Genomic DNA, 22,639 nt, shown 5'->3' with positions numbered 1-22,639 from the left:
TCCTGCATGTGTATGGTCCACCCACCCCCCCACCCCATCGCTCAAAAACCAAACCAAATAAAACAAAATCATCTCTCTTTCTCTCCCAGAGAGGATATTATCTCCTTAAGCACAGGGACCCTGTCATTCTTGTTCACACTGAATGCCTATGCTTGCCCTAGTGCTTGGCATGTAGTCGGGGTTCAATAAATATTTGTTGAATGAATGAATGGAGCTAGATTGCTTCAAACACATAGAACTGTTTCACAGTTTCATTGCATAGAATTGTCCTGTTGGACAAACAGCATAAACACAAAGCTGGTTATACAGCACACTCCCACAGCGTATCACAAGCTAGATGCCAATCAATAAACAACTTGCACCTACAGGGTGCCAAGTGCCATGCTCAGTGCTGTCAGCTGGACAGTTCAACACTTCTCTGAGGGCAGAAGCTCCCAAGGGAAGCCTTAGTGGGGGTGGTGGGAGGGAGGAGGATCTAAGGAGGGTGCCTTGTATCTTTTCTGCACAAGAGACAGGAATTAAAACGACCAGTGTGACATTTTCAACTCAGGTAGTGAACTAGCTCACCTAGGTAGAGTAACATTCACTCAGTAACCATTTGTTGAGAATTTACCAGATTCTCTGGTGAAAGAGTAACAAATACAACTGACAAACCTGATGGAACTGAGAACCTGATCAGTAGAACCATCAAGACTGGGGCTACAACAAATGCTTGCTTTCTGGCTTAAATGGGTCCTCAGCACCACTGAGCAGCCTTTTCCTTCTCTCTGTTTAGCATCCTGTTTCATTTTCCTCAGTGACTTTTCTATACCTTCATCATTCTCATTATGCCCTCCACCCTGCTCCATTCTCCCTGGACTCAACTGATGACCTCAACTTTTACTTTAAGAAAAGTGAGGCCATCTCTTTGACATAAACTGTAGCAATACCTTTTTGACTCTGTCTCCTAGAGTAATGGAAATAAAAACATAAATAAACAAATGAGACCTAATTAAACTTAAAAGCTTTTGCACAGCAAAGGAAACCATAAACAAAATGAAAAGACAACCTACAGGATGGGAGAAAATATTTGCAAATGATGTGACCAACAAGGGATTAATTTCCAAAATATACAAACAGCTCATACAACTCAATATATATTAAAAACAAACAAACAAACAAACAAAAAAAAACAGTCAAAAAATGGGCAGAAGATCTAAACAGACATTTCTCCAAAAAAGACATATAGATGGCCAAAAGACACAGGAAAAGATGCTCAACATCACTAATTATTAAAGAAATGTAAATCAAAACTACAATGAGGAACCCTCCTACACTGTTGGTAGGAATATAAATTGGTACAGCCACTAAGGAGAACAGTATGGAGGTTCCCTAAAAAACTAAAAATAGAGCTACCATATGATCCTGCAATCCCACTCCTGGGCATATATCTGGAGAAATCCGTAACTCGAAAAGATACATGCACCCCAGTGTTCATTGCAACACTGTTTACAATAGCCAAGACATGGAAGCTACCTAAGTGTCCATCCACAGATGAATGGATAAAGAAGATGTGGTACATATATACAATGGAATATTACTCAGCCATGAAAAAGAATGAAATAAGCCATTTGCAGCAACATGGATGGACCTAGAGATGATCATACTAAGTGAAGTAAGCCAGACAGAGAAAGACAAATACCATATGATATCACTTATATGTGGAATCTAAAAAAACATTACAAATGAACTTATATACAAAATAGAAATAGACCTATAGACACAGAAAACAAACTTATGGTTACCTAAGGGGAAAGGGGGGAGGGATAAATTTGGAATTTGGGATTAACAGATATGGACTGCTATATATAAAATAGATAAACATCAAGGACCTACTGTATAGCACAGGGAACTATACTCAATATTTTGTAATAACCTATAAGGGAAAAGAATCTGAAAAAAAAAAAGATATATATGTATGTATAACTGAATCACTTTGCTGTACACCTGAACCTAACACAACATTGTAAATCAACTATACTTCAACTACAAAAAAGGAAAGAAAAGTGAGGCCGTGAGGACTGAAATACCTCAACTTACTCTGTATAACTATATATTTATCCTCATCTCTATCCTACTTTATTTTTTTTTCTAACTTTGCAAGGTTTAGAGATTTAGAGATTGAAGAGTCTTTCATTCCAGTGTTCTTTAAAACTGTGGGCCCTGATGTGTCGGGAGGGCATGAAATCAACTATCAGGGTAGGACTAGCACTTTTTAATGGAATAAAGTAGAATGAAAAGAAAATTTCAGGGTACATAATATGTAGTAAGGGTAAATATTGTCTCATAAACTTTGCTTTACATCTATGATTGTGTGTATATCTTTGAGGGTGTACTGTGTGAGATGTATTTCTTATAGTGGACCACAGTAAAAAATATTAAGAACATCGGCCTATCCAAAGCCGTTCTCCCCACTCCTTCACATTTCCACAGCATGCTCACCCCTTCCACTATCTTCTGTCTTCTCTACATAGTCAATCTCTTACTTTCTAGTACTTCTTTCCCTTTAGTTTAGAATGCCCTCTTATTTCTTTAACTTTCCTTCCGCTCACTCCTCTTCTTAGTCAAGAAGCACAATCTAAACTCCTGCTCCCCTTCCTACTCCTCGAACACCACTGGCTTCTTAAGAGATTGTAAATGTTCTTCCTATGGCTAAATGGAATGCATATTGCTTTAGGCTGGTATTAGTTGCATTTTTGTGTTTATTTGTCATTGTTGGCCATCTCCTTGAAACTTTCAACATTCTGGGTTTCTTTCCTGGTTCTTCTACCATTCTGATCATTTCTCTGCTTTCCCTTCATGAATTCTTCCTCTTTTTCCACCCCTTAAGCCTGGGTGCTCCTCAAGATCCCAAGCTCACCTTACGATCTTTTTCCTTAGTGTGTTTCCCTGTCTTCCTCTCCTGCTCCATTTGATGACTTCCAAATCTCCATTCCCAGCCCTAACTCTCCTCTCAGCTTTGTTTTTTTTCTATCAAGATGCCTGCTAGGTTTACTTCATTCTCCTACAACACATCCCAAGCTGAACTGCAAATCATTGTCTCCAAATCTGTCGCTCCTACTTTTTTTTTAAGTTTAATTGGGGTATAGTTGTTTTCTCCTACATTTCTTTTGATCAGGCTGTTTCCTGTGTCTGAGGTGCCTGCTTTAATTCATCTGTGTGAATAACTCTTGTGTATCTTTAAAATTCAGCTCAGGTATCATCTCTTTGAGGAAGCCAAGGTGTGCTGAAAGTTCAGCATCACCTGTGCATCTCCCTAAGCATTTATCACATTGTGTCAGTGTGGTTTGTGTGTCTTTCTTATTAAACTCTAAGCACCTTGAGGGCAGGAAAGTTTAAATCATTTTTGCACTCCTAGTGCCTAACACAAGTATCTGGCCCATTATAAGTGTTCAATAAATATTTCTTAAAACTATTGTCATAGTGGAGAATCAGAAACTATCATGTGGATTCATACCACAAACAGGCCTTCAGGTAATTTTGAATGAAACACTCTAGACAGACCCAGAGTCTGATGTATCTTATTAGTTAACAACTTCCCTAGATTTACTGTATAATTGTTCCACTTTTTAATTGCCTTGTGCTGTGTAGACCTGGAGATAGATGCAAAGAGGAAATTTGATATCAAAAACGAGGACTCAATTAGCTGTTAACTAAAACTAATGACTTAGGGAATAGACATTACACATCTTATCTAAGTTATTGGATATCCCAAAGGGAAAAAAGTCAAGATGTGGTTGAATTTGTTCAGAATCTAATTAGAGAAACTCTTTAAAATTGTACCTAGACATGATTGGATTTAATCACATTTCTAAATTGTTGCCAAGACTAGTTTGTTTTATTTTTCATGGCAGCCCCTTAATAGAGATACAGGGTGTCTTCAAACCTTATGACCAAATTGCTATTGTTATGTGCATGCATTAAACTTAAAGGTCACTCAAAGATTCTTTTTGGTGGGCTCCCTTTCTTTTATCAATACCCTTGTATCTTTGGTGTTCAGCTGTCATGCTTTAATTCCATTGTTAAAATCTAGGGAATTGAGAAATTGGTGTTGGAGTGATTTGGGAGCTAGGTTCAGATATGTTCCTTCTATCAGCCACTTAGAAGTAGGGTTTGTTGGGGGTGGGGAGAATGAAGCTAAGATTAGTCTATGTGATTATTACCAGAAACTGCTTAACAGGGTTTCCCTGGTGGTGCAGTGGTTAAGAATCTGCCTGCTAATGCAGGGGACACGGGTTCGAGCCCTGGGCGGGAAGACCCCACATGCCACGGAGCAGCTAAGCCTGTGTGCCGCAACTACTGAGCCTGAGCTCTAGAGCCCGTGAGCCACAACTACTGAAGCCCGTGTGCCACAACTACTGAAGCCCATGCGCCTAGAGCCCGTGCTCAGCAACAAGAGAAGCCACTGCAATGAGAAGCCCGCGCACCACAATGAAGAGTAGCCCCCGCTCGCCGCAACTTGAGAAAGTCCGCGTGCAACAACGAAGACCCAACGCAGCCAAATAAAAAAATAAATTAAAAAAAGAGAGAGAAAGAAACTGCTTAACAAATGCTTGAATTAGTGAGAGCATGCTCTACTGATTTCATTAGTTCTAATAACTAACAGTGAATAGTGATTTAATTTCTTCCGCATGAGTTGATATGCAGGATCAGAGGGCAGTGATATATTGAAAATGCCACAGTGTCATGATTCGAATTTATAGTGATTTAAACTTCTCATGTCTCCTTCGTAGCTTCATCAGGTTATACGTGGGCTCAAAAATAAGGGAAAGAGAACCCCTGTAGTTCATTCTTTAAAAATAATAATAATTCCACCTATTAGACTACTACTGTGTAGTTGACAATGAGTTTTGTACACATTACTTAATTTAATTCTCAAAACAACCTTCATGATTACTCCTGATTTATAAATGACTAAGTTAAACCTCAGAGAGGTTAGAGTGACTTGTCTAGAGTCACACAATCAGTGTCAGAGCCACAGTCCTGTATGAAGGCAAGGTTTTTCAACAAAGGACTTTTGAAATTCCCTTTTATGTTTTAGTTTTAATTTAAAACTTTTATACAACTTGACAAGGTTACTTTCCACTTACAGTTATTACAAAAAATTAGCTATATTCCCCACATTGTACAATACATCCTTGAGCCTATCTTCCACCCAATAGTTTGTACCTCCCACTCCCTCACCCCTATATTGTCTCTCCCCCGCACTGGTAACCACTAGTTTGTTTTCTATATCTGTGAGTCTGCTTCTTTTATGTTATATTCACCAGTTTGTTGTGTCAATTCCCTTTTAAATCTAGTTCAATCAAATATAGCTTTAGGGTGAAGTATTTTAGGGTAAGTTTTTTGAACATCTAAATCTACCAATAGTTATTACTCAAGAAGTCAGTTCTTTTTTTCTGATTTTTGGTTTTCATAAAATATTTATTGAGGTAGATGTCTTCTAATGCTTCAGTTATTTCCTGACTTTCTCTGAAGTTAGTAATGGTATAGAAATGTCCTCAGTTTTATTGTTGGGGGAGATTGAAATGATTTTGGTTGTGTTCACTTCATCCCAACCCAATGATAAAAAATTCTAACCATCTGACTCTAATCCCCTAATAGAGTCAAAGACTATAAGAAGTAGAAGATGCAAGAGACCATACTCTCCCAGGTAAGGCCAGTCATATCATTCATCTCTCCTTCTTACTCTAGTACATTTCTAGAGCTTGTGTTAATAAGGCTTGTGAAACTGAATTGAGCTCAGTATGAACAAGAGCTATAACTGATTAGCAACGCCAACTATGGGCTTATTGTATTGTTGTGGTCATCCTTGGTTTTTCTTCCTTTTTCCATTTATCTCTAATCTGTCAGAAAGTCCTGTCAATCAAACCTCTGAACTGCATCCCAAATCTACTTAATTTTCACCATTTCTACCGTTAATATCAATATTGTTTAGGATATGCTAAGTTATGCTGTGGTAGCAAATAATCCCCAAACCTCTGTGGTTTAAACAACAAATATCTACTTCTCACTCTGTTACATGTCCACTGCACATCAGCGGGGAGATCTGCTCCACTTCTTCCTCGCTCCAGGCCCCTCATTGAAGTGTCTGCACAATCTGGAAGTTTACTAGCCACAGTTTGAGGGGATAAAAGAACACAAGAAGGTCTCACCCAGAAATCAAATGCTCCAGTCTGGAAACAATACGTACCATTTCTACACCAATCCGTTGGCCAGAACTAGTCATGGAGCACCACCCAACTGCAAGGGGGAAAGGAAGTATAATTCTTCCACGTGCATGGAAGGTGAGGAAAACAGATACAGGTGAATGCTGGAATTCTAAGTCACTACCATCTCTCACTTGGATTCCTAAAAGGCCTCCTAACTGGTTTTTCTGCTTCCATTCTTATGGCCCTGAAAGTATACTCTCCATAGAGCTGCTAGAAGATTTATTGAAAATATAAATCAAAATATCCCTCTCCAACTAGTCAGTTGGTACAGAAGAAGATTTCTCTCTTGGGAAAGGAACTTTTATTGTGTCTACAGAACCTTCTATGGTGCCATGTATTTCTATAACAACTGCTCTCTTAAATTTTTCTATTTGAATGAAGAATGAGTCAGAGCATTTTCACACACAGCCAGATAGAGATGGATAAGAGAGAGAGTCCTTACACCGAGTGGCCTTCTACATTGTTCTCTTGTGTATAACCCAGGGGGTTGCTCTGAAAGAGGTGAAGGTTATGCCAGTTATTGTGAGGAGTCCTCTGTGAGGGTGGGGATTATGGCCCTGCCTTCATTACCCAGATCATGTTCCCTGGTACTAGCTCTACTGGTTCATCTTTGTATGAGAGCAAAAGGGAAGTAGGGAGTAGCTTGTTTTCCTTCCATACAGAGCCAGGACAAAACAAGTGTCTAAGAAAGACATATTGCTTTCTCCTTTCTTATCTCATCTCCTCTCTAGTATCCTTAAATCATCTGAATCTTCTGATGCTTTCTGATGGAAAGCAATCTTCCCAAATCTTTGTCAATATCCTACTTGAACCACTATCTTACTTTATTAGTATTACTTTTCACATTATTCTGACTACAGTGAGCACCCATAGACACAGCTACTTATAAATATAAATAGCATAGAGGGGAAATAAGCTATACCTTAAAATCTGATCTCTCCTTGATGTTTTCTGTTCTTCAATGCTATTACTATCCATTCTCTGATCCCAGACTCTGAACTCTGTCTGCTCTGACCTACCATATTTGCTTCACTCTTGTTACATTGGCTGATTTGTTTGGACTTGACTTCTGACTTATCTAGATTTATGTTGTCTGTCCAAACTTTTTAGTCTGGAGTCACTACCCAGATCTTTGCTCTTGTATAATTTCCTTTCACCTATGTCCATCACATTTTCCTTGTTCATGTATCTGACCTCAACATGCTTTCAATAATAATACCAATATATTTCAAAGGAGCCAGTCTCAACATGACATATGTTTCTGGGGAGAAAGCTATGTTTCATCATTTTACCATAACCTAGAAAGAAATGCTCTGAGAAATATAATTCACTTAATTTGGGAAAATGATTATAGAGGTTTTGAGATCTTTCTCCAAAGGACTTAAACTAATTTCATAAATGCGAATTCACATAAAGATAGAGCTGGAAGAAACCCTAGGGATTGTCTAGTTCAATCTTCTCAATATGCAACTGAGGAAAACGAAACCAAGAAAGAATGAGTAAATGCCCAGTACCACAAAGTTAGTTTGTATAGGGCTGGAATCCAGGTTCCCAGGCCCAGGGCACTGGTCTCTCCACTTGATGACATTATTTTTGTGTTTCACGTTATAATCATTACTTGAGATGTTGATAGCCAAGTGTTCATTATTACAATGAAAATGTATGTTTGCCAATCTTTGTTTGGGGAGATTCAGCTTTAGAGACAGGAGATGTTCAAAAACACGTAAAAATGCATACTCATTAGTAGAATGAAGTTACAAATTTCTTTTTTTTTAATACTGGGGATTACATTGCAGTTCTCCTTTTTTTATACTAGAAGACCTATATGAAATCTCTTTTTTTGGATTTTCTTCTTTGATACAAAGTCTTTTGTTGCCAAGTGCAAATCAAATCTAGATAGGGTCTGAAGATCTAGAGCACTGCTTTCATAGAAACAAAAAATACCCATAATAGAAGAATACAGAACTCCATAATCTAACTTATATCCCTTTTTAATAGTTCCACTGAAAGCATCAAAAACATCCATGAGCCACAGTGTCAATATAATTTCCCATTCTATGGGTATTATGTATGTGTTTTATCATTCTAGCCCACATTTGGCTTGTAATACTTCTACCTATTATTTATCCCTTCTTTCTCAAACAAGCAAAAAAAAATTTTTAAGTGTTTAGAAGTTCAAAATCTCTTTTATAAAAATATAATACGCCTCTGCAAGAGATGGGCTCTGGAAGCAAAGCAGTCCAAGTATCTCCAGTAGAAAAGAAATGTTCGAATTATCTATTTCTCTTAATTTTAAATACTTTGAAGAATTTAATTCTACATATTATCTTTCCCCAATTCCATTTAATCTGGTCTGTGAGGCTGTAAACTCTGCCCTGGAAAGATGATTATTATTCACATATACATATTTTTCCCCCATTCTTGACCAGTAGAATCAGACTAAAGTGAAAACAGGTTTTTATCAGGAACTCTTCTCTCTCAGTAATGGTGAAAGCTGTGGATTTTTGCAAGATAACAATCTGAAAATCTGAGGCATGGGTAAGGAATTTGAAATGCTTGGTTCTGCTGAAGATGTGTTATGAGGACTTGGTGGACATCACTCAATGTCTGAGAGTCTCCATCAATCAACAGAATAGGTCAACAGATATCTACTTTCCCATGGGGCCAAGAATTTACTTAAAGATCTGATGCAGTGAAAAGTACTGAAAGACTCCATAACATATCAACTCCTAAGTCAGACTCTCATCAGAATGTGAAGGGATAGCCAGTCTGGGAAAGGAGAGACTATTTGATTACTTTGAATTTTAAGGATCAGGAAGTTGTGATTAATTGCATATTCTGGTTAACTGGGGATCAGCCACAAAAATCTCATGTAGTTCTCTTTTTGTCATTAAAAATGTTCCCCCCCCCCAAAAAAATGTTCCCAAAACATATGAATAACTTCCTGCACTTATGTTGTATAATGTGAGGCACAGAGATTCTGGAGTTCGGTAGATCAGGCTTCAAATTCTACTTGGACCACATAGAATATATTAAGCAAATGTTTAGCTTATATCAGTAATTTAGAGATGATAACTGTCTTGAAAATTGGTTGTGAAGGTAAGATTAAGTTAAATTAGATTTCAAAATAGATATATTATTTTAAAAATAGTGCCTGGCACATAATAGATAATAAATAATCCCCAAGAATTTACGCAGAGCCTGAGACAAGGATTTTTATGACAACAATTTATTGAGGGAGTGCTCTCCAGTGAGCCTGTAAGGGAGGAAGTGAGAAAAGCAGGATGAGGAAGAGCCAGATAAAGATGTATATTTAGCTGAAGGCTAGCTTTAGCTTGATCTCATGGGGAACTCTAGATGGTGAAAACACCACAGAACTTTCCCACACTAAAGCAAGGGAGGATAATTTTTAGATCCCTTTATCAGTCAGCCATTGGCTACAGGCTACTTCTGGAGTTAGTGTGCAACCTCCCAGGTCTTTCTGGGAGAGATGTTCCCATATACTAAGTGCAGTTCTCAGGGGAAGGGGGCAGCTGCCAGCTGTTTGCAGACACAACATCTGGGGGATGGGGTCACTGGTTGGTAAGGGGGATCTGGGCAAGGTACCCAAAATGTCTTCTACACTAAAGATAACTGGATGGTGATTGAGGGCAGAGGCTACATCTTACCTGCTTTTATATGTCCTATTCATTCATCATTCAATCATCCATTCAGCAATTATTTTTTTAAAATTTTTTGAGATTATTATTATTATTGGCCACACTGAGCTGCATGCAGGATCTTAGTTCCCTGACCAGGGATCGAATCCGTGCCCCCTGCAGTGAAAGCACAGATTCTTAACCACTGGACTGCCAGGGAAGTCTCCATTCAATAATTATTAATTGTGTGCCACCTCTTTGCCAAGCACTCTTATAGGCATATGGGATACATTGGTGAGTGAAATAAAAATCATTCCCTCATGCAGCTCATATTCCAGTGGAAGTGAGATAATAAGCAAATAGTTATAAGAAATAATTATATACACTGTTATATAGTGAATGGATAACAGGATTGTCCTTTTTTTTTTCTTTTTTTTAGTCAAGTAAAATTTAACTCTTTGTTTAGTTCCAATGTTTTTTTTAACAGGATTGTCTTTTAGTCACCAAAAATATACAGCATCTGAAGGCTCAGGTACTAACCTCAGGTCTCCTTGTGGAGTATTGTAGATGGATGAAGTACGGAATCACATAGACATGGATATTTTTTGGTAGTGGAATAAACCTTAGAGATTAAGTTCAAGACCTGATTGAATTTGTACTAATCTCTGAAGTATTGTAATTTATATTTCGACTATATAGTTAATACGATCTAAGTTCTCTACTTGTCTTTTTTTTTCCCTCTAAAATTTGAGTATTGACATTTTTCAGTTAATTATGCTTTCTGGTAATTTGAAATCATTCATTTATTCGCTAATTCTATAAATAGCATTTGAATGTCTACTGTGTGCTAAATAAACACTGATGACGTTTGGAAAGAACAAGACAAAATCTCTGCCCCCAGGAGCTTACACTCTACTAGGAAAAATAAGCTGGGTGTACTGACAGCTCTATTGTAAGTAAGAAAGCGTCAGAGCCAGGAAACCTACATAAAAGGCTCCATGGAGGAGTGAGAAATTACTTGTTACCAGAAAGGTTCCAAGAAGCCATATGGAGGAAGTTTCCAGCTGGGGTTCAAAGGCTGGCTGGGATGTGGACACTTAAACTTGTAGGTGATGGGCATTCCAAGCAGAGAGAACCTATCAAGCAACATACGGAGGCAGCAAAAGGCTAAATGCATTTGACGGATAGTTAAGTAGCTCTGGCTGGGTCTGATTGCTGAGGCGAAATGGTGGATTAAAATGATAAGTTTATGATTCAGAGAAGGATTTGAAGGTATTCTTGTCAAGGATCTTTTGGTAGGAAGAAACAGAAACTCACTCCAGCTAAAACACATAAAAGGATTTATTAAAATAAAACAGAGACATTGCCAGCATTCAAGGGAAGTACAAGTGAGCTCCACTGAAACTTGTAGGAAATTAGGAAGTTTCAACGGCTCTCTTTCCATCTCCCAGGGGCTGTGAAGTCTCGTCTCTACTTCTCATTACTTGTCTGCTTCGCTCTTCTCTTTCCCTTACTGATTTTCTCTATTTTACTTGTTTTTCTCATGGCTCAGCCAAATATAGCCACTCATCTTTCAAATTTGGCGATGAGCAAAGACAATCATTTCCAGGTCTCGTGGTACACGGTTTTTGGGGTTTTTTTTTCAGGAAAGTTTGTTTTTTGTTTGTTTTTTTTAATACAAACCTAGAGGTACTATGACTTTATATTATTATCAGTCATTTCAAAAAGAAAAATTAAGGTCTTTTTGAGAGCAGGGCACAGAGAATAAGGAACTATCTAAAGAGCAGAAAGCAGAAAATACATTCAGAAACGAACTACTAGTGGTGCATTTGATTGTGGTACAAGGTTTTGAGGGAGAGACTCTTACTGGCCATCTTTAGTCAGGGTGTCCACCTAGTCAAGTCACCTAAGGCTAGAAGGGAGGTGTCACAGGGCTGCTGGCTACTCAGCATCCTTGGAAGAGAGTCCTGATGGGGTGGGTGGGCAGGGCTGGGGGGCTGGGGGGAGGTTGGAATAGGGGGGACGCGGTGAGACGGTCTGGCTGAGTCGTTCCATTTTTCAGGAGGCGATGGCGAACTTTTCACTTTGTTTATCAGTTTCATGAACTGCTAAGAACACAGTTACCCTCTAAAATTGTGTTAGCCTTGCAGACTTGGGCAACTGCAAACAATGAGTGTGTGGCACCAGAGTCTCCCAGAGCCTCCACTGAATTAAATGCCCCTCATCTGGGCATGCACTCTATAGTCCCTCACAGTTCTCACTACATTTTACTGAGAGTGTTTATCTAAGAGCCTCCTTATCTGTGTACTGAGGCTTCCTTTGAATGTTAGTATTCCTAGAGCCCAGCATTGTGCCTGACATATAGTAGAAGTTCAATAAATGCTTGTTTCTCATTTTATGAAGCATTTATCTCTCCAAATTTACTTATACGGTATGTTCAATACATGAATCTCTATATGCATTAGAAATGAGATTGCTGGCACTCATGGATAAACTAGAAAATTGTTAAACAACTGTGCTCTTCTGGGGCTCTTTTCCTAAGAAAACAGCAAGAAAAAAATGGAACAGACTCTGAGAAGTTTTAGGACTTTGGAATCAGATGATTTAGGTTGGAATTCCTGTTTGCCATTTGCTTGTTGTGTGACCTGAGACAAGATATTATTATTTACATACATGTAAGTTTGTGTGAGCATTAAGTGAGATACTATAGGTAAGTTTCAATGGTTGGGTCTGATACCTAAAAGTACCAACAATTATAGTTATTATCATTATCATTGTAACCCTCAGGACTTGTTACCATGAAAAAGCAATGATACAATTATCTTCTTTAAAGCAGAATTCTGAGAAAATGAGGCAGTCGTGTGCTATTGATAGGCATTATGACATCATGATTAGGAATAGCTTTTTTGTCAGAAAAATCTGGCTTGGATCTGGGATCATGTCTTGAGTAATTTAGGTCTCAATGTTCTCATCTGTAAAATGGGGATAGTAATAACCTCTGTGTCTGAAAGGTTTGGAGACAATTCAATGAACGAATGCATGTAAAATACTTAGCAGTGTGCCCAGTGCATAGAAAGTTCCCAATAAATGGCAGCTATTATTATTATTAGTTTCTCTCTTTCTCCTTCCGTCCCTCCATCCCTTTCTCTCTCCCTCTTCCTTTCCCCCACCTCCAAATTTGTCAAATATTTTGTCTTTGTTCCAGCTGATCCTTAGTCCATATGGACCAATATAGTTTCACAATCATTAATAAACATTATATGGAAGGGGGTGAGTGTGTGTGTGTGTGTGTGTGTGTGTGTGTGTGTGTGTGGTGTTTGTGTACACCTGTAGGATAGAAACATTTAAGACTATCTCAAGATTTGAAATAACTGTTCCAGCGACTCGGGTATAAGCAGCAAAAAAAAAATCAAAGCAGCTAAATCCCCCTCAATCCCAAGCCAAGTGTTTACCTCCCAGCAAAACAAAGCCGCTGAAAGAGAATCAGCAGGACAAAAGCAGAGACTTGGAAAGTATCTGAGAGAAATTGGAGGGAATTGTAAAGAACCTGTCCCTTCTAATCCCAGAGTTGCTGAAACTACAGAAAAGCTGTGGAAATTAACCGTTTGTGTCACACACAGAACACCATATGCTGCTCTCCTTCCCTGGAGAAAGAAGAGCCAGCAATTGCTTCTCACTCCCCAGTGGGCCGCTGAGCTCAGCCTGCACTCACTTGGAGTCTCAAATGAAAGGCAATTCACCCAGCCAGGCCCCAGCATACTTAACCTTTGGACCACAGATGCCAACGTCTCTCTGGAGAAAGAGTCAGTTGTGCTTGTCTTGGTGACTGTGATGCAACCACTGAAGGGGAAAAAAAAAAAAAAAAGGCTTATTGCCACTATGATTTTGCAATGGCTCCAACAAAAGGCTTAAAGGATTTCAGATGCATTTGGAAATTAAACTCTGCTGGCCCTCCTGAGCCAGCATCTCTTCTGAATACCACAGGGACTGACAATGACAAAACCCAGACCCAACTGCTGATGCAGGCTTGATGGTATTTGGGTTGTCCAGTCATGACAAGGCATAAACAAATCTCTTTGTCACTGTTTGCATGTGAAAAAAAATGGCATCTCATCTGGCTGCTTTTGACCCAGGTCCTTTGGCAAGTTGTCCCAACACCTCCACCCCTGTTCCTCAAGTGAATCTTTGGGAAACTGACCTTAAACACAGAACATGGAATTTTTTAAAGAGATAAATGCTCTCATTCTCTCTATGCTTATATAGATATTTCTGGTCAAAGGCAAACTGACGGTAGGGATTCAGGACAGCTTGACAAGAGGTCAGTTCCTGCTGACATCAGTGAAAAGAGGCAAATCTCAGAGGTGGTGTCTGACTTAGAAGGAAATGAAAAATGATATCTTGCTACAAAGACAGGAAAAAATTTTTTCAAGTCTGGGTCTTAACATAGCAACCTCTTTTGGTATGCATTCTGTAGATTATAAGAAAGGAACTGGATTTCTGTAACCTGGGTCAGAGGGAGTAAGGGGTGGGTGTACGGCTGCAGGGCTGGGGTGGCGTGATGGTGACGTTTTATTGTCACTTGTAAGCATCTGGAGACTTACACATAGAGGACAGGGCTTCACTTTCATTTGTCTTACTCCAGGTTCTGGGGTATGGGTTGTAAAAAACAAAACAGGTTCTCTGCATCACGAAAAATGTCTGGGATTTTACTCCAATGAGTTTAATTAGGCAGAGCAAGGAAGTATTGCTCAGTAAAGAGTTGTTGAATGGTCGTGTTTCCATACTCACATTTTTGTCGCTGTGACTTTATAATGTGAAAGAGAGTCTCATTGCAACACGGCTCAGTAACAGACAAACTCAACCGCTGAGGCAGCCCTGCCCCCAACCCTGGTACAACCCTGCACTGGGCCTCTGAGGGAAGAATCTGCCTCCTTGCCCCACCTGTACAGAGACGCATCCTTCACACCCAGTGGGTAGAGGAACAAACCCGGTCATGGTTGCCTTTCACAAGAACCCAGGTAGGGTGCCCAGGAGACCCCAAATCACCAGACCACCCTGTTAGCAAATCACCCTGCGAAGTGATGGGTTAACTTTATTCTTGCCTTCCTATCTTGAATACAAATTTACTTATTGGTTCTCTCTCTATGTAAATTTGGCTCAGTTAGTTCAAGATTAAAATATACACACTACTACTATATAAAACAGATAATCAATAAGGACCTACTGTATAGCACAGGGAGCTATACTCAGTATCTTGTAATAACCTATAATGGAAGAGAATTCTAAAAAATTTATTTAAAAAAGAATGTATATATTTATATATATGTATAACTGAATCACTTTGCTGTACATCTGAAACTATCACAACATTGTGAATCGACTATCTTTCAATAAAAACTTTTAGAAAAGAATTTTACCTCAGAACATGAAAAGGGACTGTGTGATGTGAGTGAAAAAGAAAGACATGAGGGGAAAAAGGGAACAGAGGGAGGAGGGAGGGGAGGAGAGAAGACAACATAGAAATGAAACAACATACACGTGAAAGAAGAAAGCAAACGGTCCTAAGGCAGTCAGAGCTACAGGGAACCAGCTACTCACACATCAGGAGCCGGATTCTAGCCACATAAAGTGCAAAGGGAATTGTCTGTGTGAGTGTGTGTGTGTCAGGGATGGACACAGTCACATCAAGTAGCCCCAACACATGCCAGTTCCTTCATCCACAGTGGAAACCTCAGCCATTGTAGAATCTTTTCCTTTCCTGGAGCCCACCATGGTGTGAGTTATCAGGTTCTGTGACTACCTGCCGTAGCCTGGGTTCCACCAAGAACAAGACTTAATGTAAGACCTGTGTATGGTGGTGTGTTTGAGGGTGGACCCAGTGAGCCACGAGAGGAAGAGGGGAGGGCGTCTGGAAGGAACAGGAGGACAGTCAAGGTTGTGGTCCTGAGCTGGTCACTGCCACGGGGTCTTGATCCTGCAAGATGTTTTGTGGAGCCTTATGAGATGCATCTCAGAACAGTCTACAAGGGAGACGCCCATGCAGCATCATTTAAGCAGGCCCCCCTGAGCGTTAATACCTTCGTATTTCTGGATTGTTTGTGAAAGGCTGCAGAGTGGGTTCTTGGGGCATTCCATGCAGCAACATCAGAGGAGACTCTGGTTGAGAAGCGTGGCAGACATAGCCTGTGGCTGGGGGAGTGCACCCTCCGTTTGCACCTGCCCAGAGCTAGCTGAAGTTTGTGCAGAAATGGTGACCACAGAGGTGGTCAAAGTAAAGGGTAGGATAGGGGAAATAAAAGTAATGCATAAGATTTAACTTTTTCCCACTGTCACCGCGTTCGTTTAGGGCATCTCTCGCCTGAATAATGACTGTAGCCTCCTAACTCTGCTCCGTGTCTGCGAATCTCTTTCTCTTTAAATTCACTGTTCAGATACTGCCAGCATCATCTTTCCAAAACCCAGATCTGATTCTATCACTCCCTTGCTTAAAAACCTTCTCTTCCTTCACTCCTTTCTTCTTTGGACATTTTATACCTTTGTACGTTTCTTGGCTCGCCTCTGAATTTTTGGTATGGCACAAGAGGTAGTTTTCAAAATCTGCCTCCTTGGCTTCATTTCTCACTTCCTCCCAACAAACACCCTTCATGCTAGCCCTGATGTTTCCAACTTGTGCTCTCCGGGGTCCTATGAAATTATTTCAAAAGATCAGAAGAACCATATGTACATCAAGAAATCTGTAGCCTGAATAAGTAATGTGACTGAAACATATGCTGTAGGTTCACAAAACTTAACTCACACTTCTCCCTGGATTTGCAGAGAAAATGGAAATTTCTTACTTTGTCTAGATCTAATCTAGTTTCTTTCATGATCACTCCCTCTACTCCCTTCACCCTCGCTGGTAACAGGCATAAATATTAGCTCATGTAGGAGGTACCCTTCTTTTGTGGTCATGTTTGAGGGGGTCGGGGGAGGGGGTCGTTCCCAGGAGACCCGCTGAGGGAAAGAGCATAGAATTTCCTGCCACTGCTATGCTCTCAAGTTTGGGGTCTTGGTCTTTCTTTCTGTGAACCTACAAAGTGCCCTCTGGTCAGGGAGCATGCCTGGACTTGAGTACCCCAGGTCAATCCTCCCCAGAACCAAGCCTCAGCAAACTCTGAGGGAGGGGCAAGCATTTCTTTTACTCAAGGATTCAATGAAGCATCCCCAAATAGCACAGAGCCTGATTGCTGGGAGTTGGGGCTTTTCTGGCTAACTTGTTCCCAGGCACCATACGAAGGGGCCTCACTTTCTAGTCCTTCATGGTAGCTGCCTCTTTCCCTGACTTGATCTCCTTATCTTGTCCTTTTTCCAGAAGCTCCCCTCTTCAAATTCTTCACATCTGATGGTCCACCCCGCCCATCCTTGGGAAGATCGCTTCTTGGGGTGGAGTCGGGGGGACAGAAGGTTCTACCTGAATTTATCTAAGAGTGAACATACCTCATCATTGTGAAATATTTAGTTTTTTTTTCTTCTGAAGATAATGTGATCTATTTTCACCTGAGAAACACATTGCTCTGTTAAACGAACATTGAGCCTATTTTTTTTTAGTTCAAATTCTGTTTTTAATTTTTTTTTCTTTTTTTTTTTTGGTTAAATTCACATAAGGTGAAATGCACAAACCTGAAATGTACAATACATGAGTTTTGGAAAATGCATACATCTGTGTAGCCTGCAGTCCTGTCAATATATACAGCATTACCATCATACCAGGAAGTTCCCTTATGCCCTAGTTTCCAGATAATTCCCCACAAGAGGCAACCGTTTTTCTGATGTTTTTCATCATAAATGAGTTTTACCTATTTTAAAACTTTATATAAATGGAATTGACCAGTTAACATTGAGCCTATTCATTGCAAAGTAATAACTTTGACATTATTGTGCTAAGGGAAGAACTCAAGCTCTGTGAGGGCAAGAATATTTGCTGTTTATTAACTGCTTTATCTGAACTGCTTTATTTTTTACTGGAACAGCCCCCGACATACAGCAGACATTCAATTCAAGTTTGTTGCATGATTGAAGGAATAAATAAATAGAATATGCTCTTCCTTCTGGGGTTTCTTTTTGTTACATAACAACGGGCCTCCACATTGACAGAGAATAGATTTGGCAGAGATGGGAATGGTATCTCAATTCTGCCAATAGGTTATAATTTTTCAGGATAACTTTATAAAAAATAATATTAGAATAACTGCGTATCTATGTACTAATTTTTTTTTTCCAAAGAAAACAGGAGTCCACAAAAGAAACTCCTTTATCCCAGAGGCAGCTTCGTCAGCTCAGTTTCATGTCCTAGAGGCAATCACTGCTAACAGGCTATGCTTTTAGTTCTACTGGTAACCATATGACCTTAAGTAATATACTCAAGCCTCTATTTCTTGTTACTCTCAGCTGAAGATAATTATTGACTCTTTGTTAGGAAAGGTCAAGAACACTGCATCACTGCCTACTCATACTCTCTCTTCCCCTTGTCTCCTATCTCTTCTCTCACAGTATGCATATTTTCTTATGTTATTGATATAAATCTTGGGAACTTTCCTTATTTATTTTCTGAGTAGCCAATTTGATTATCTGCTGTATTTAGTGTATGATTAGGCCCACTTATTGAATTTCTTGTCATTTTTAATTTCTAAGAACTATTTTGTTTTTGGCTGATTGTTCCCTTTTATATAGCACCCTGTTCTTGTTTAACTGTTGCAAAATCTTGACTCTGAGGATTCTAATGGATTTTTTGTTGTTGTTGTTGTTAAAAATCTCTTTTCTGTTCCCTGGGTTTTCTGTTTTCTCTGGGGTCAGTGGATTTTCTTCCTATGTCTGTTGATAATTCCCAGGTTATCTCTGAGTGAGAGTTAGGCTGTTGGATATGTGTTTCCTGTAGCTGTAGAGATGACTGGATTAAAGGGCTGCCTGTGGCTCTTTGTAAATAGGATTTCCGCCAGAAGGCAGCTGGGAGACCCCTACCTTTGCGAAGGAGGATGGCCTCACTTTGGTGATGGGGAACTTGGGAAGACAGTATGTCCCTCCGGGGCAGAGTTGCCATTCCTCCTCGGCTTGCCCCTCTCCTCCTCCCACTCATCCCCCTCTGTGCGGGGAGAGGGAACTATCTAAAGCCCTAGTCTTCTTCTCTCTCAAACTCTGATACCATCACCGGGAAGATTTTGTAGGAAGATCACATATTTTTCTTAGATAGCAATCCACCATGCTGGTTTCTTTATTTTTTTAAAAAAATTAACTAACTAATTTATTATTTATTTTTGGCTGCATTGGTTCTTTGTTGCTGTGCGCGGGCTTTCTCTAGTTGCAGCGAGCGGGGGCTACTCTTTGTTGCGGTGCGCAGGCTTCTCATTGTGGTGGCTTCTCTTGTGGAGCATGGGCTCTAGGTGCACGGGCTTCAGTAGTTGTGGCATGTGGGCTCAGTAGTTGTGGCTCGCGGACTCTAGAGCGCAGGCTCAGTAGTTGTGGCGCACGGGCTTAGTTGCTCCGCGGCATGTGGGATCTTCCTGGTCCAGGGCTCGAACCCATGTTCCCTGCATTGGCAGGTGGGTTCTTAACCACTGTGCCACGAGGGAAGCCCTCCATGTTAGTTTCAATGGCACTTTTAGAGGAAGGGAAGGTAGATGTGAGCTTTAAGTCTGACATCATTTGTTACTTTTATTTTTTAATCTATTCTCAAACATTTTATTTAGGATTACTGCATCAAAATTTATAGATGGGGATTATCTTTTTTAAACTTTTTTTTTAATTGAACGAAAGATTCTTTAAATTCTGTAGTGCTTTACAGTTTTTAAGTTTCACACACATTTCATGTAATCCCATAATAATCCCTTTTTTAAATCCCCTGCTCCTATAGTGTCCCTCCCTCCTTCCCTCTCCCCACTGGTAACCACTAGTTGGTTCCCTGAATCTGTGAGTCTGCTTCTTTTGTTGTTTCATTCACCGGTTTGTTGTATTTTTTAGATTCCACATATAAGTGATATCATACAGTATTTGTCTTTCTCTGTCTGACTTATTTCACTTAGCAAAGTACCCTCCAAGTCCATCCATGTTGCTGCAGGTGGCAAAATTTCATTCTTTTCTATGACTGAGTAGTAGTCCCATATATATATATATATACCACATCTTTTTTATCCATTCATCTGTTGATGGACACTTAGGTTGCTTTCATACCTTGGCAATGTGCTAATATTTTTTGACTACATACCTGCTATAGCGATTGATAAAATACACGTTTGTTCAAGAGCTCTACTAAACACATAGTAGATTTTGCTGTGATGTGCTTTCTCAATCAATGGATGCTAAAGCTACAACTATTTTCATTAGGGATGAATGAAACCCTTTGGTGTTAAAACTGTTGAGAACCTATCTGAGCTGCCTTAAATGCTTTCATGCTGTTCTTTATACTTGGACTGCTCATCTCACTTCTACCTGCAAGATTCTGCCATCATGAAGGACTAGTTCAATGATCAATTTCTCTGTGAGGTTTTCCTCTATGCTCTGAGACAGAATTAACTGCTCCATCTTCATTATTCCCTGAACACTCTGTCCATCCCTCCAGCATAGCAATTACCATGTTGTATGATAGTTGTTTACATTCTCTCTCACTCCACTCCAGTCTTAATCATCTTTTAATGTTTTATCTCAAATACCCAACACAGAATGAAGACTTGTTGGCTTATATTGAATTGCAGACTTTGCTTTTATATTTTGTAATGATTGTCATTGACTGTGTGTGGTGAAAAGAACGCCATAAATGGAAAGGATTGTCATTGATCTTAGCAATGTGAAGCCTTCCAGAGTAGACCAGTTATCACAATCATCATTCTTGGTGTTTTCCAAAGTTGTTTAGAAGATTCCTGTTTATGTGTTTCTGCTAAGATTATTCTTTTTCCTTTCAAAGGCTACCTAAGAAAAAAGCAAAGACTCCATCTCAAGAGATCTCTGAGAAGAAGTGAGGGAGACAATGTACTTAATTTTCAATGAAAAGTTGGGGAAGAGAGAGAAGAATGTGAGTATAAGTCTCTTTCGTTGTCTAGAGGTTCCCTTAGGGCCGGGCTTCTGTTCACTACTGCCTTTGTATCATCATTCATTCATCCACTTACTCCATAAATATTTACTGAGTGCCTATGGTGTATCAGGCATTGTGTTAGGACTTGGGAAAATGCTGAACATGGTAAACAAACAATGCCCTGGGCATTTCACCATGCTGCTAAATGACTCTTGTGGAAGACACTCCAAGGGCAGGTCAACAGGCAGTTAATCAATGGTATTTGTTGGTATTTCTTATATATTCACCCTGGTGCTAGGCTTTGTAGGTCATTTAAAAGTAGGATAGATCTTGTCCATAAGGAATTTAGAATTAAAAATTATTAGAGTCCTATATAAAATGGCATAGAGAGCCAGCAAATGATATGGTTTATAATATAAGGATATTAACAGTTCAGCATCTTAGGGATCAGCTTGTTTTGAAGGGCTATAGATGGGGATGTCAGAAGGATCCGGATAATTTGCTGAAGCACTCTTCCTCTTTTCCCTCTATCCCCAGGTGTCTAGTATACAGATTTGCCTGAAGAAAGAGTTAAAAAAAATGTTCGCTGTAGTTGAAAATCTATGCAACTGTATGTGGATCCAGGTCCACAGCCAAGTTTCACAGGAAATGTCAATTAACTTGAGATGTGAAGGCTAAGGACTAAATAGTTCAGTGATGGGGGAGAGGAAGATTCCAGGTAGAGTGAAAACATGTGTGAAAGTCTGGATTAGGCAAGGGGCATGAATTTCAAGGCACAGATTCCACTAGCATGGCTGGAGCATAGAGAACACAGTGAGGGAGTGGTGAGAGTTGAGGCTGGAAAGATCATTAGGAGCTAAATCCTGCAGGATTTCCATCACCTTACTACCATGAGGGTGTTATATAATAAGGAGTGAGCCAAAGGTCCTCTGCCCGAAAGAATACCCAGTTATGTTGTGACTCTCTGACTGTGATACGTTATAAACTCATTTTAGATTTTAGGTTTTGCTAGCATACACATTTACACACCCCCCCACAAGTACACACATGGTTATATAAAAGAGCACTTGACATGATAACTTTCGTGTAGATGATGAAGTCTTCCAATGACAAAAAGTTGACAATGTAGGGATGGGTGGTTATTTTTTAAGTATGCAGGCCACTTACAGCTGCATACTTAAATATACAGACAGCTTTCAATTACTAGAATGGAGAGCAATGAGGATGTTATAAAAAAAAAAAAAAGCCCAACAACAGATAATCCAAAAGTCATCAAATCTTGGCTTTTGAAAGAATTGTATTGTTTTCTTGCAGCAGATTTGCGTTCCTAATTATGGCTCGCTTAAGCTAATATTAAAATGAGTTTGCTTTCCCAGAGAAAGCACACACCAGCTGGGCAAAGAAAGGCAAGGACCCAAGAACTTGCTGAGTGATGGGATAGGGGTGGTCTTAAGGGAAGTGGCCTAGGACTGAATATTTGCTATAATAATCAAGAATAGCCCTCCTGGCTCCTTCCAATTTCCAGAAACAGGCTGTAGGGACACAACATGCATGTGAAAATGTATTATCACTAAATCGAGGAACCAAAGACAAGCAGGTCCAACTCTGCATATGGTGCACAAAATAATTTCCTGTTTAGTATTGTCCTGCATTTTTGTTGTAATATGGGCTGGGAGAGGGAGAAGACCCGTTTAAAAGTTGCTTGATCC

Source organism: Balaenoptera ricei, chromosome 8 (genome assembly GCF_028023285.1).
Source record: "Balaenoptera ricei isolate mBalRic1 chromosome 8, mBalRic1.hap2, whole genome shotgun sequence".
Classification (NCBI taxonomy): domain Eukaryota; kingdom Metazoa; phylum Chordata; class Mammalia; order Artiodactyla; family Balaenopteridae; genus Balaenoptera; species Balaenoptera ricei.
Note: the sequence above shows the minus strand (reverse complement) of the source record.